This window comes from Sus scrofa, chromosome 14 (assembly GCF_000003025.6).
Source record: "Sus scrofa isolate TJ Tabasco breed Duroc chromosome 14, Sscrofa11.1, whole genome shotgun sequence".
NCBI classification, from domain to species: Eukaryota; Metazoa; Chordata; class Mammalia; order Artiodactyla; family Suidae; genus Sus; species Sus scrofa.
The window spans coordinates 62,129,109-62,145,213 of NC_010456.5; the positions used below are offsets into that span (position 1 = coordinate 62,129,109).

General features: G+C 39.8%; 1 long non-coding RNA gene across 2 annotated transcripts in view; it reads right to left on the reverse strand.

The window, feature by feature from the left end:
* Window positions 1-16,105, reverse strand: part of LOC110256651 — a 399,823-nt gene that overhangs the window by 3,243 nt on the left and 380,475 nt on the right. The window lies entirely within an intron of this gene.

Sequence of the window (16,105 nt, forward strand, 5' to 3'; positions counted from 1 at the left end):
AATGGTTTCTAGCACAGGGTTTCTTTTGATAACTTAAATATTACTTGTGACCCCAATATTAAATTATTCATTCTACAAATACTTAAATGAGGGTCAAGTACCAGGCCCTGTTGTAATAACACCAGTAAATGAAACATACGCCCTTGTCCTAGGTTTACTAACATTCTCATCCTAACTTTCAAATTGGATAAAGATGGAAGTGGTGAAGAGGGATTGAAAAATAGAATACCCTACCCTTCGATAAGGCCTTCATGCATTTATAGCACTCCAAGGTGACTTGAGTGCTGTCTAGAAACCCCAGGTTTTGATGAAATGGTTGAAAGTACTCATCTCATAGAGGCCTGTGCTCTCACTTCAAAGTATCACCCTTCCTTCTTTTCCTAGGTTTCATATAGACTTAATCACTTTTTTTTTTTTTTGCTTTTTAGGGCTGCACCTGTGGCATATGAAGGGGGGTCTGATTGGCGCTACAGATGCCAGCCTATGCCACAGCTACAGCAACACAAGATCTGAGCCAAGTCTGCAACCCACACCAGAGCTCATGGCAACGCCAGATCCTTAACCCACTGAGCAAGGCCAGGGATCGAACCTGCAACCTCATGTTTCCTAGTCAGATTCGTTTCCACTACACCATAATGGGAACTCCAAACTTAATCACATTCTTAAAAGGAGTAATTGGCCACATACTGGAGTTTGGAGTTCCCGTCATGGTGTAGTGGAAATGAATCTAAGAATCATGAGGTTGCTGCACCTGAGGATACTCCCAGAATGCAGGCATAGAGAATAATGTCACCAAGATAGTGATAGGTCATACCTCACTTCACTTCCCCTCACAAAAAGAAAAAAAACTATTCATGGATAAGGTATCACTGAGGAGGGGCTTGCAACAATCATAATTTGGATTTTGGCAGTCTGAGTCCCTACCTGCAGTGTCCAAGCAGTAGTCCCAACCAGTGGCTTTGCTCATCTGCAGAACCAAGAAGGTGTAGCAGTCTGACCAGGGAACTCAGAAGGTGCAGGTCTGTCTGATTCAAGTCCTCAAATGAGTTTTTCAGGCACTAGAGCTTAGTCTGCCCATGCCTAGGAAAGGGAGCATATTTATAGCCCTACCCACTGCAGATCTGGCTCCAGGCACCTCCCAACCAGAAAGCCAGTTTGGGAAAATTTGGAAGTTGCTTGTAATGGGCCCTCTCAGTCCCATTCAGGCAGAAGAGCTGAGCCATAGCCCTCCCCTCTGGGGAGTGTGACCCCCAACACATCTGACAGGAAGGGCTAGCAAAACACCTGGAAGCTGCTGCATAACCCATTAATGCTCAAATTGAGAGGCAGGAGGGGAGAGCTGATCTCCAGATCAAAGTAAAAGGCCTTGTTTGAACAGGGAACTTGGGGTTATGGATTGGCTTGAGTCAATACTGCAAACAAAGAGACTTCTTATGGTCTTGGAGCTGCTTCTCTGACTGTGTTGGGGAAAGGAATTCATAGCTCCACTCATTACTGAATACAGCCTTCAGACCGCCTGATCAGGGAACTTAACCAGAGTATACCACATAGAACTTTAAATAACCCTGCTTAAAACACATGAGCACACATCCATGGCTTTTATCATCTTCAGAGAACAATGCATGGTTTCACTTGACCAAAATATTCAATGCACACTCTTGCCTAATTCTGGTCACCAAACAAGCTGTGCAGCCCTTGGGTCCTGTCCTATAATCCTACATGGCAAGCTATTTCATAGCCCATCTCTTGCTGCACCCAGTCATGACCATTTAACAAGCATCACTAGAGAATCCAGGCAACTGTGGAGCATATCTCACAGCCGTCCTTGGGCAGGGAACCAAACAGCAGCAGTCTACACAGCTATTCTCAGCTAGTGGCATGTCACATCCCAACTGAGCTTCAGAGCTCAGTTACTTTGCCATCAAATAGACCCCAATAATAGCTGCCCACTTGCCCAAGGACATTACCAGCAGACATGCCCAGAGATCCAACTGAGCTGCTAGTAAAAATTGTCTCTGCCAGAGTGAACCAGCAAAGTCTGGAAGAGAAGAACAATTATTCAAATATACCAGTGTAAGAAATCAAGGATCATAAAACATAAAGTAAATATGACACCATGCAAGGAAATAAGACACTAATAAATGACTCTAAAGAAAGAGCGATTAAATGTCAGGCATTCAGAATAATCCTCTTAAAGAAGTTTAGTTAACTGTAAGAACACAAAGACAGACAACTCAATGAAATTAAAAATTAATGCATGAACAAAATGAGAAACTAAAAAAAGAAATATAAACCACCACAACCAAAAAAAAAAAAGGACTTTCCCATTATGGAACAGTGGAAACAAATCTGACAGGGATCCATGAGGATGGGGGTTCAATCCCTGGCCTTGCTTAGTGGGTCAGGGATTGGCTTTGCCATGAGCTGTGGTGTAGGTCACAAGACACGGCTTGGATCCCTCATTGCTGTGGCTGTGGGATAGGCTGGCAGCTGCAACTCCAATTTGACCCCTAGCCTGGGAACTTCCATATGCATGGGTGTGGCCCTAAAAAGACAAAAAAAAAAAAAAAAAGAAGAAAAGAAAAAAAAAAAAAGGAAATCCTAGAGCTGCAAAATATAATAAATGAATTGCTAATTAAATAGAGAGCTTTGAAAGCTGACTTGGCCATGCAGAAGAAAGAATCAGCACCTTGAAAGACAGAACATTATCTAGTCATAGGAGCAAAAAGAATGAAAAAGAGGCAGGATGACAGAGTAGGAAGATTATGAGCTAAACTCTTCCCATGGACACAACAAAACAACCACCACATACACATATTCTGGAACAGCCTGAAGACTAGCAGAACATCTTTTCTACAATTAAGTATATAAAGAAAAAAACCACCCAGACAGGAAGGAGGGGCAGAGATGCAATCTAGTCAGGAAAAACATCCACAATGGGTGACCTGCAAGCTAAAGGAGGCATCACAAACTTGGAAGTCCTCCATAAGAAGTAAGGGATTTGAGCCCCAAATTGAGCACCCTAGCCGTAGGGACTGGCACTGGGAATATGAATGCGTCAACTGGTTTTGAAAACCCGGGTCTGACAACCAGGAAAGAAGACAATAGGAAGCCAAAACTTGCTTTCAAAAGGGGTCACTTGCTTTGAGTTCCAGTATAGAGGAAGCAGATTGAGAAGAACTGGGCACTCTAACCTGCCTGCTAAGACAGCCTTAGCATGTCCCCCAGCCTGTTCTGAGCTCTTTCTCCAGTCCCTCTTACCCACCAGGGCAATAGCCCCTGGTGCATCCTAGAAGACCTGGCCCATGTTGGGATCTAGTGCTCCCAATCCCCACCAAAGTGGTGGCCCTCAGTATAACCAGGGAGAAGCCCTGGCTTGCACTAGGCTCTGGCCCCAGTTATCACCCCCCACCCATGAAGGTGGCTGCCCTGACATGCCCTAGGAGAAGCCCTGGCACCCTAGGAGAAGCCCTGGCCCATGACCATTTCAGCTCCAGCACTCCTGTCATAGCCACAAGATACATGCAGTCTGCATAAGCATGCTCCTATACAATGACATGCTTTCAAGACTGGGAGAGTAACTGTTTCGCCTAACTCATAAAAACAAACACAGAAAGCCAAACAAAATGAGAAAAAACAGAAGATATGTTCCAAATGAAGGAATATGATAGAGGCCCACAAAACCTAATGAAACAGAGATAGGTAATATATCTAATAAAGAGTTCAGAGTAATGGTGACAAAAACACTTACTGAATTCAGAAGAAAAATGGAGAATACAGTGAGAACTTCAAAAAATTAGAAAATATGAAAAAACTCAATCAGATGAAGAATATAAGACAAGAAATAAAAAATACAATATAAGGAATTTCCAGCAGGTTAGATAATACAGAAGAATGCATAAGTGATTTGGAAGGCAGAATAGTGGAAATCACCCAATCACAATGGCAAAAAGAAAAAATAAATTTAAAAAACGAGATAGTTTAAGGGAATTCTGGGACAGCATCAACTATAACATGAGCATTGTAGGGCTTTGAGAAGGAGAAGAGAAAAAGAAAGGGGCACAAAATGTATTTGATGGAGTAATAGCTAAAAACTACTCTACCCTGAGGGAGGAAATCCAGGTATCCAGATCCAGGAAGCACAGAAAGACCCAAACAAGATGAACCCAAAGAGATCCACACAAAGGCATATCATAATTAAAATGACAAGTGTTAAAGAGAGAAAAAAAGGCAGTAAAAGGAAAATAAAGGGCTACCAGCTGATTTTTCATTATAAACTTTGAAGGCCACAAGAGAGTGGCATAACATAAAGTGCTAAAAGAAAAAAAAACACATACAATCAAGGATATTCTACTCAGCAAAGTTATCACTAAGAATTAATGAGGAAATAAATAATTTTCCAGCAAGTAAAAGCTGAAGGAGTTAACTGCCATTAAACTGGCCTTACAAAAATATTAAAGAATCTTCTTTAAGTGAAAAAGAAAAGGTGATAAGTAGAAATAAGAAAATATATGAAAGAAAAAAAAATCTCACCAGTTAAGCAAATATATAGTAAAGCATTCTTACTAACCACTTAAAACGTTAGTAAGAATGTTAAAAAGAAAAAAGTTGTGAAATCAACAATGACTACAATAAATAGGTCAGTGATACACAAAATAAAATGTAAAATATGTCAAAAGCATAAACCATTGGGGGGGTAGTAAAAATGTAGAGCTTATAGAATGTGTTCAAACTTAAACAATAGCTTAAAATAAATAAACACATATATGTTGATATATATGATACTCATGGTAATCACAAACCAAAACCCTACAATAGACACACAAAAAACAAAGAGAAAGGAAACATAACACTAAAAACATAACACTAAAGAAAATTATCGGGAGTTTCTGTCGTGGCGCAGTGGTTAACGAATCCGACTAGGAACTATGAGGTTGCAGGTTTGATCCCTGCCCTTGCTCAGTGGGTTATGGATCTGCCGTTGCCATGAGCTGTGGTGTAGGTTGCAGACGTGGATCGGATCCCGCGTTGCTGTGGCTCTGGCGTAGGCTGGTGGCTACAGCTCTGATTCGACCCCTAGCCTGGGAACCTCCGTATGCTGCGGGAGCGGCCCAAGAAATACCAAAAAAAGACACACACACAAAAAAGACAAAAATACAAAAAAAAAAAAAAAAAAGAAAATTATCAAACCACAAGGGAAGAGACTAAAAAAAAAAAAAAAGGGACAGAAAACAACTACAAAAACAACCAGAAAACAAGGAACGAAACAGCAATAAATACATACCTATAAATAATCACTTTAAATATAAATGAACAGGAGTTCCTGTCATGGCTCAGTGGCTAATGAATCTGACTAGGAACCATGAGTTTGTGGGTTCAATCCCTGGCTTTACTCAATGGGTCAAGGATCTGGCGTTGCTGTGAGCTGTTGTGTAGGTCACAGATGTGGCTTGGATCCTGTGTTGCTGTGGCTCTGGAGTAGGCTGGTGGCTACAGCTCCGATTATACCCCTAGCCTGGGAACCTCCATGTGTCATGGGAGTGGCCCTAGAAAAGGCAAAAACACACACACACAAAAAAATTTTAAAAAGATATATAAATGAACAAAATGGCCTAATTAAAATATATAGGGTGAGTAAATGGATTAAAAAATGAGACCCAACTATATACTGCCTATAAGAGACTCACATCAGAGTTAAAGACACAGATACAGACTGAAAGTGAATAGATAGAAAAAGATATTCCATACAAATAGAAATGAAAGGAAAGCTCCAGTAGCAATACCATATCAAATCAAATAGACTTAGAAAAAAAAGATTTATCAAGAGAAAAAGATGGGCATTACATAACAAAGAAGGCCTTATATATCAATTCAAGAGAAACTATAACATTTATAAAGATATCTACACTTACTTTAGGAGCACCTCAATATATGAAGCAAATATAACAGAAATAAAGGGAAAAATTGAAAGTAATACAATAGTAGCAGCAGACTGAGCCCATGGGCACAACAGCTCTGCCACCACTCTCATTGTCAGCTCTACACCATCAACCTACTCCTCCACCAGATCTTTACTTCTTTTTCCATGTCATATTTTCAGCATGTGTTTTCATTTATTTGTTTATTTTTTTCTGTCACTCTGTTTAGGTTCTCTAGTTTTATGTTCAAAGTAAAATAATAGTGATAAAATTTAAGTTTAAAACGTTTTCATTTTAAATTGTGTCATTCAGAAGCATTCCCAATGTGTGTAACCATCACAACTGCCTAGCTTCAGACTATTTCATTCCCCAAAACAAAACCAAAGCAGAGCCCCCCATTCCTCCCTCCCCCAGACCCTGACAACCCCAAATCCTCTTTCTTTCTCTGCATCTTTACCTATTCTGGATGTTTCCTAGAAATGAAACCACACAAACTGTGGCTTTTTGTCTCTGCCCACATATTTTAAGAGGGGGTTGATGAATTTTTGTTTAATGTTTATTGGAATTAGTATTTTTTGTTATATGAAAATGAAATCCCAAATGAATTAAAGATGACATGTACAAAATGAAGCTCTTGCAATTAATATGTGCATAATCTCAGGGCAGACACTGCTGTTCTAAGGTGACACAAGAGCCAGAAGACAGAAGGGAAATGCTTAGCTCTTCCAATGGCGCCATCACACACACGCACATACACAAAGCACACACACACATGCACATATACATACAACACAAACAAACAGCAACAAACAAGAAAGGCAGCTGGAAAGGCAAACCACAAACTGGGAAATCATTTCACATCACCCCAGGTCAGAGAAAGGCCAAACATCCCTATGGTCCAAAAACCTCTCAAAAAACAAATGCTCTAACAAGAAACAGAGCAAACACGTAATTCCAACAAGAGGCCATGCATATGGCCCATCTATGTTAGAGATGCCTGACCATTCAGATGAGGGCACACCCAAACGTAAACATTAAGGAGACAGCAATGGTCATCATCACACTGGCAGGTTGTTAGTTGGGTGACTACCAGCCCAGGTGACAATGTGAGGAAGTAGAGGGCCCCAGAATACCTGTGAGAGGGAAGCATGAATGGACAGTCCTCTCTGAGAGAACAGTGTGCAGGATCCATCAAAATCCCATGGGTGCATCCCTTTCCTAGCAGTGCTTATTCTTAGAGTTATCCCACTAAAATTGGTGCTCAAATTTTCAAAGATGTCTTTTCATGTGTATCCATCACAGCACAAGGTAACACAGTAGGGAACTGGAAACAACACAAATGTTCTTGGGGAGGGGTGGGACTTGCAAACCAGTTCTCTTCTCCTTTAGATGATATTTCCATTCTTTATAAGGGGACACATAATTCTTTACTTTAATAATTCTAAAATGATGAAATCACATCTTTTTTCCATATTTTTTGTCTTTTTAGGATGGAACCCACGGCATATGGAAGTTCCCAGGCTAGGGGTTGAATCGGAGCTGCAGCTGCTGGCCTATGCCAGAGCCATAGCAACTGGGATCCGAGCTGCATCTGCAGCCTATACCACAGATCACAGTAATGTCAGATCCTTAAGCCACACTGAGCAAGTCCAGGTATCAAATCACATCCTCATGGATCCTATTTGGGTTTGTTAACCACTGAGCCATGAAGGGAACACCAAAATCAGATCTTAAGTGACATCCACTCATCACTAATCTATAGAGTAAAGTACATTATTTCATTTAATTTTTATAAGATTGTTTCAAGGACAATAAGCATTTATGAGATTAAAATAAAATAAAGGAATTGAGAATCAAAAGAAGGGCAAAACTTTTGGTGGCCTGGTTATAGGCCAGCTACATGGCAAAACATGGTAGGCTGGGGCAAATTTCTCCAGGAGATTGTGTATATTCCTAATCAGCATCCCATAGACGTGAGGAAGAAGTCCAAGACTTTTACAGTGAAAACTACCATAGCTTGCTGAGATCAATGAAGAAAGACCTACATTCATGGGAAATAATCCCATATTTATGGATCAGAAGGCTTAATTCTACTAAGATATCAATATTCCATGTATAGATCTAAAGAAATCCCACATGGTATTTTGTAGAAATTGACAGCCAACCCACAGTTCATATGGAAAACACAAGGGACTCAGAACAGACCAAGGGATCTTGAAAAAGAAGAACACATTTGGAGGTATGGAGAGGTAGGTGGACCTCCCAGTTTGCTATAAAGACAATTTAAACTGAAGGTACTTGAAATTCAACAGATGCAGTAAGCTAGCTTTCTTGGTCCTCCCGTTCTTACAATAAAAGCAGAAACTTCTGGGAAATGACCAGGGCCAAAATCCCCCTCTTTGGCTGGGCTTCTATTCCAAGGAGAGAGAACAAGAGTAACCCTACCATAAATCTCTTCTTTGGGGTGTTTTATAACCCTGAAGTCTCTACTTTCTTCTCTTGTCTGAGCATTAGAAAATGAACTATACTATACTCAAAAAAGAAGAAAAACTTAAATTGTAATTGCTTTACACCTCTGGTAATAGGAAATATGCCCCTGAGGTTCTTCTTAAAAATGCTTACATCCTTTCTCAGGACCTTCTGCCAGCAAGAGCTGTGTCCCCCTAGGTCCTGAGAACCGAGCCTTTGAATGGCAACATCCAAGGAAATAACTCCAACTGAGGGTGTCTAGCTTTTAATTGTGCTTCTTGCCTACTGTCATAAAATTTAAGAATTTTATTTCTTCACCTGATAACTGCAATTAAAACCTTCTCCACCTGCCTTAAAAAAATTCACAATGCTTTCTTTCTTTGCATGGCCAGTCATTGAAAGCAACTTAGCTCACTAAAATCACTCTCTGGGACTAGAAAGGAAAAGGCTAAATGTAGGCAGATTGGATGTTGTAGCTACTCACACTGGCTTTCAAAAATTGTAGCTACTCAGACTGGCTTTCAAAAACACTAATGGCCGCAACAGTATTCCCCCCACATTTCTCTGTCCACAATTTAGTCCACTGCCTCCATGATTTTACTTATCAGGGAAAATCCTGATAGTATATATGCTCACCTTTGATTCTGGTATTATAAAGGGTTAACTTCCCCCAAAACACATGAATTAGGAAAGGCTGGGGGCAAGGGGGCTTCACAGGGAAAAAAAAAAAAAGGCGTTATTGGCATAGGGTTAAGACAGAGAGGGCAGGCAGGAAAAGTAGTCGGAGATGCCCACTATTCCACCCAGGGCAGTGGAACATCCTGGGATCAGTAGGGATAAGTTCACTCCACACCTAATGGAAAACCCAAGAATCTCTAAGAACCATACATAACATTAAGGTTATAAAGCCTAGAGTTGAGAGTTATATGCAGATAGGGCCTGAGGCAAGCAGAATCAACGCAGGAAACCAACATAGGCTTTCCTGATGGGGTTACTGATGTGGGAGGCTGAGGTATGTGCAGAGGCACAGGTTCCCAGAGAGCCCAGACACTGACAGGAGAGAACAGGCAGGATGAGGGCCTCTAGGTGAATTCTCTAGGGGAGATTGTTAGAAATGCAGCATCTCAGGGCTCACTCCAGCCCTCCTGTCTCAGAGTCTGAATTTTATATATATCCCCATATAATTCATGTGCACTGCTCATCTAAAGAGACTCATCTTGGGAGTTCCCACTGTGGTGCAGTGGAAACAAATCCAACTAGCATCCATGAAGATGCAGTTTCAATCCCTGGCTTCAGTCAGTGGGTCATGATCTGGTGTTGCTCTGAGCTGTGGTGTAGGTCACACACAAGGCTCAGATACCATGTTGCTGTGGGTGTGGCATAGGCCAGCAGCTGCAGCTCTGTTTCAACCCCTAGCCTGGGAAATTCCAAATGGGGTGATTTCAGCCCTAGGGAAAAATAATAAAATAAAATAAAATAAAATAAAATAAAATAAAATAAAATAAAGACTCATCTCTTGCCTCTCAGCTCTCAGATTTAGGGATGATAGGAATCACATTAAGTCTTTAGTCAGACTTTCTAGAATACAGTGTGGCCATGTGTGTGAAAGAGCCTTAAACATACTCAGGCTCTATGATGGAGCCAATGTTTCTACTTCTTAGACATCAATAAACAAAGTAACCAGAGGCATGGACAAAAAATAGTATGCACAGAGATGTTCATTGCGCTATTATTTATAACCAGAAGCTAGTAAATATCCACAAATAGGAAAGGATGAGGTCAAATATGGCACTTTCAACATTGACAGTTATGTTACCATTTGAAAGTGTTTTAAAAGAAATATACAGGGGATTGGCAATGAATATAGTGATAAACAAGACAGACACAGAAGGACAAAGGGGGCCATGTGGTGGGGATTCATGGGTGGACTGGGAGCAAAACTTATATAGGGAAACAGGATAACCCAGTCCTAGGAACTCCTGTCTAAACTGAAATCCAAAAGATGAGAGGGAGCAAGCCAAATGAATGACCAGGAAGAGATTTTCCAGGCAAAGTGAACAGGAATTACTAAGATGCTGGCATTGAGGAGCTTGGCTCACGAGGGAAGTAATGGAAGATGTATGGCTGGATGAGGATAAGCCAGGAGAAGTTGGAAGCTGAGGAGGCTAGAGACATGGGCAAGGCCAGACCCTAAGACCTCCAGGGCTGGTGTGTGAAGTATAGGTTTTGTTCTAAGGTCAGAGTGTTACCAGAGTGCTTGGAGAAGGGGAGTGATGTTAGTAATATGTCAGAATAGGAGGTTCTAGCTCTTATTACCCATAGAAATACAGATTTGAAAACCATCTAAGACAAAAATTCCTTCGTGAGAGTTCTGGAGTCCAGCTGAGAAATTCTAGCTCCCCAGTGGACCACAAAATGGAAGACCAGCCATACTGAAAGGGTAGAAAGAGTAGTATCACTTTTCTTGCATCAACTCTCCCCAAGGCTGACAAAATTCAGAGGTGAGAGATATCCAGCAACCTATGACTTCTCTTACAGGATATCAAGCAGGTTAGGGTATGGCTCCCCAGCCTTTTGGGGAAATGTCTAAAAGCTCTGCTTATCTTGGTGCACCCAGAACAGTGAAGAAATTGGCATGGATGGATTGTCTGGGAGCACCTAAGAACAAAGAAAAGTGTGGAGGCTCATAGCAGCTGGTATACACCCCCCCCAAAACCCAGCACAATTTCCCACAAATAGTGCCCCACATGCTCCCACAGACCTCAGCAGCCAGGGAAGATCTCAGCAACCAACCTGACTTTGCAGAATTGGATGAAGAGACAAAACCCTGAGATTGCTCCTTCATAAGGGAGGTTCAGAAGTAGTATTATGCTCCGTGTTCTGGCATCTCAGTGTACTGCTCTATGGCAAAAGGTGGAGGGTGAATCTTGGCACTCAACATAGCTCTGTAGGGCAGGAAAAATACATAAAATTCTAAGATATACCTTTATGAAGGGAGAGAGTGAAGTGGTGCTTGTACCCAATGCCATGGCCAAGAATGGCACTGCCCTAGAGAAAAGAAACAGGCAGATCCAAGTACATTACACAGTTCTATGGGTTCAGAAGAAGGCACACAATCCTAAGAGTAGTCCCCCTCCATTAAGGAGGGATGAGAGGAGTAGAGTGGGTACATCTATACAAAATGTTTGGTAAAGTCCCAGAATCTCTGGCCATGTTGTCTAGTGAAGGTCTTTCCTTCCCAAGCCAGTATGTAAAGAGTGGAAGAGGTAACTACATCCTCACATATGCAGACATCAACTCAGGCTAAAAGAATCACAAATAAGTAGGAAAACATGATGTCACCAAGGTAACAAAACAAAGTCTCAGTAATTGACCCCAGAGAAATGGAGGAAGAAATTGTCTGACAAATAATTCAAAAAGAATTAAAGACGCTCATTGAGCTATAAGAAATAGACTAGTCAGAATTAGAAAAAAAAATACATGATAACAGCGAGAAATTCAACAAAGATACAGAAATCCTAAAGAATAAACAAAACATAAATTTTGGAGCAAAGAATACAATAACTGTGCTGAAAATTTCAGTAGAGAAATATTTGACATCAGACTTTTGCACAAACAGAAGAAATAATCAGTGAATCCAAGGACAGGCTATTTAAAAATGCTCTACTCAGAGGAGCAAAAGTAAAAAGGAATGAAAAAAGAGTGAACAAAGCATACAGGACTTATAGAACTAAGTCAACAAAAACAACACAACATAATGGGAGTTCCAGAAGAAGGGAAAGGAGAAGAAAGATTATTTAAAGAAATAATGGCCAAATTTTCTCCGAATCTGGGGAAAGAAAAGGATATCTTGATTCATAAAGTCCAAAAGACCCCAAATAATTTGCACCTAAAAAGATCTACACTAAAGCACATTTAAATTACATTGTCCACAGTTAAAGAGAGTATTTTGAAACAGAAAAAAAAAAATTACTCAGCACATAGAATGGAACTCTATTAAGATTATAAGCAGTACTTTTAGAAGAAATCTTGAAGGCCAGGAAGGCATGAGGTAACATATTCAAAATGCTGAAAGGAAAAAAAATCTACCAAGAATGCTATATCTGGCAAATAGCTCTTTAAAAATGAAGGAAAGATAGACTTGCCAAGACAAACAAATATCGAGGGACTTTGTTATCACTAGACCAGACTTACAAGAAGTGATAGAGTTCATCAAGTTGAAACAAAAGGACACTAATGAACAATAAAAAAGCATTAAGAAAGTATAATGCAATATTGTAATGATGGTACAGAAATCACTAGTTGAAAAGTTAAAAGACAAAAAAAAGTATTAAGAAGAGTGGTAACTACAATAATCAATCAATTATTTTAAGTGGAATAAACCTACTAATCAAAAGACACTGATTGACTGAATGGGTAAAACTACAAGCTACAACTATATGCTGTGTACAAGAGACTCACTTTAGTTTTAAGAACACCCAAAGCTTGAAAGTAAAAGGATAGAAAAAGACATTCCATGCAAATGGTAACCAAAAGAGAACAGTGGTGATTGTACTAATATGAGACAAAAGAGACTTTGAATAAAAAACTGCCATACTAGACAAAGAATATCATTATAGAAAAGAGTTTATTCAACAGCAAGATATAACTATTTTAAATATATATTTACCCATTCCACTCCTGGGTATATATCTGAACAAAACAAAAACATTGATAAGATACATATAACCCAATATGCATACCAGCATTATTTACAATAGCCAATATATGGAAGCAATCTAAGTGCCTATCAGCAGATAAGTGGATGAAGATATAGATTCTATATGCAATAGAATACTATTCAGCCATAAAAAGAATGAAATTTTGTCATTTGCAACATGGACTTGGGGGGCATTGTGCTAAGTGAAATATGTCAGACAAACACTATATTATATCACTTATATGTGGAATCTAAAAAAAATACCACAAGCTAATGAATAAAACAAATAGAAGCAAACTCACAGGTACAGAGGAAAAAACTAGTAGTTACCAGTGTGTGTGGGGGTAACACAGGGGTGTGGTGGGTGGAAGGTATCAACTATCGGTTATAAGGTAGGCTCAAGGAAGTATTACACAATGTGGGAAATATAGCCAAAATTTTGTAATACCTATAAATGGAAAGTAATCTTTGAAAACTGTATAAAAATAAATATACATGCACACAAGATCAGGGCTCTTAAACATATAAAGCAAATATCTACATATCTAAAGGTAGAAATAGATAGCTATACAGTAATAGTAGGGGACTTGAATACTCCACTTTTGATAATGAGTGGAGTATCCCAACAAAGGTCAATAAAGAAACAGAGGAGCCGAACACCACTATAAACCAATGGTACAAACAGATATTTATCTAACATTCAACAATAGCACAATGCACCTTCTTCCCAAGTATATATGGATTTTTGAAGATAAATTACATTACAGATCACGTTAACAAGTCTTGAAAAAATTGAAGATCGAAGTCACCCCAAATGTCTTTTCTGACCACAATGCAATGAAATTATAAATCAATAACAGAAGGAAAATGGGAAAATTCACAAATACATGGAAATTAAATGACACACTCTTGAATGATGTTGGATCAAAGAAGAAACTTAAAAGGAAATTAGAAAATATCTTGAGGCAGAGGGAAATGAAAATACAATATATGACAGCTTATCAGATGTAGCAAAAGCAGTATCAAGTGATATAAATAGGAATTCCCATCATGGCGCAGTGGAAATGAATCTGACTAGGAACCATGAGGTCATGGGTTCAATCCCTGGCTGTGCTCAGTGGGTTAAGGATCTGGCTTTGCCATAAGCTGAGGTGTAGGTCTCAGATGCGTACTCGGATCTGTCATTGCTGTGGCTGTGGTGTAGGGCTGGCAGCTACAGCTCCAATTAGACCCCTACCTTGGGAACCTCCATATGCTGCCAGTATGTCCCTGAAAAGACCAAAAAAAAAGGTATCAATAAACACTTATGTCGTAAAAGAAAAACCTCAAATAACCTAAAGTTACAACTCAAGGAAGTAGCAAAAGAACAAACTAAGCCTAAGGTCAGCTGAAGGAAAGAAATAATAAGGATCAGAGCATACATAGATAAGTCCAACTAGGAACAAGACAAAGAGCGTCCACTCTTACCACCTTTTTTGGGTTACTTTTTTGGCCACATTCACAGCATATGGACACTCCCAGTTAAGGTATCATATCCAAACTGAAGCTGTGACCTACACTTCAGCTGTGGCAACACCAGATCCTTAACCCACTGCCCTAGGCCTGGGATCAAACCCACCACAGAGACAACACCAGATCAATAACCTGTTGCACCACAGCAAGAACTTTATTCTCACCATTTGTATTCAACATAGTTTTGGAAATTCTAGCTAAGGAAATCAGACACTAAAAAGAAATAAAAGAAATCCAAAGTGGAAAAGAAGTAAAACTGTCACTGTTTGCAGATGACATGATACTACATACAGAAAATCCTAAAAATGTTACCAGAAAACTACAAGAGCTCATCAACGAATTTGGTAAACTTGCAGGATAAAAAGCAATACACAAAAATCACTTGAATTTCTATACACTAATAAAGAAAGATTAGAAAGAAAAATTAAGGAAACAATCCAATTTACCATCACATCAAAAAGAATAAAATACCTAGGAATAAATCTACCTAAGGAGGCAAAAGACCTATACTCTGAAAACAATAGGACACTGATGAAAGAGATGGAAGATGACATAAACAGATGGAATGATATATCATGTTCTGTTTTGGAAGAATCAATACTGTCAAGATGACCATACAACCCAAGCCAATCTATAGATTCATTGCAGTCTCTATCAAATCACCAATGGCTTTTTTTTTTCATAGAAATGGAACAAAAAATTTTAAGTTTTAAATTATGGAAACACAGGAAACAGGATCAAGACAGCAGAGGAGCAAGCCATGGAGCTCACCTTCTCCCAGAAACATCAAAAAAAACCAAAAACAAAAACAAAAAAACAAAACCCATCTACATGTGGAACAATTGGCACAGAACATCTACCAAATGCTGGCAGAAGATCTTAAGTCTCTAAAAAGGGCAAGAAACCCTCCACATAACTGCCCTGCTGTCACTGCTGCCAAAAGCTCTGGGCACTGCTTACACCTTCCTATGGGTCAACGTTGCTTCCCAGGGCCTTGCAAATAGGAGCATCCTGCACCACCTACCTGTGCGACCTTGCCATCTTAAGGGACTAGCAACCAAGCACTGGACACTGGCCCTGCCCACTGCCTACATCTCCCTGGAAACAAGGCCTTAAACATACACATATCCCTGTCAAGGAGATAACAGCCTGCTCACACTGAAGAGATAGCAAGCATCCAAACCAAAAGTGGCCCTTAAGCCAAAAATAAAAAAATAAAATAAAATAGTAAGCCCTCACAAACTACCTAGGGTTGCTCTGGCATATAAATAGCCTTCCAAGACTATGGTAGTTGTTTTCCTGAAACACACAGAATGAGAAAAATACAAGCAATATGAAGCTCAGGAACCAGTCCCAATTACAAGAACAGGAGAAGTCCCTTGAAGGAGCAAACAATGAGCGACCTCTGCAGTCTAACAGACACCAAGTTCAAAAGGATAAACATGAAGATGTAAAAAAGGACATCAGAATCATAAAATATTGAGAAGGAAAGTAAGAAAGTCTAGAT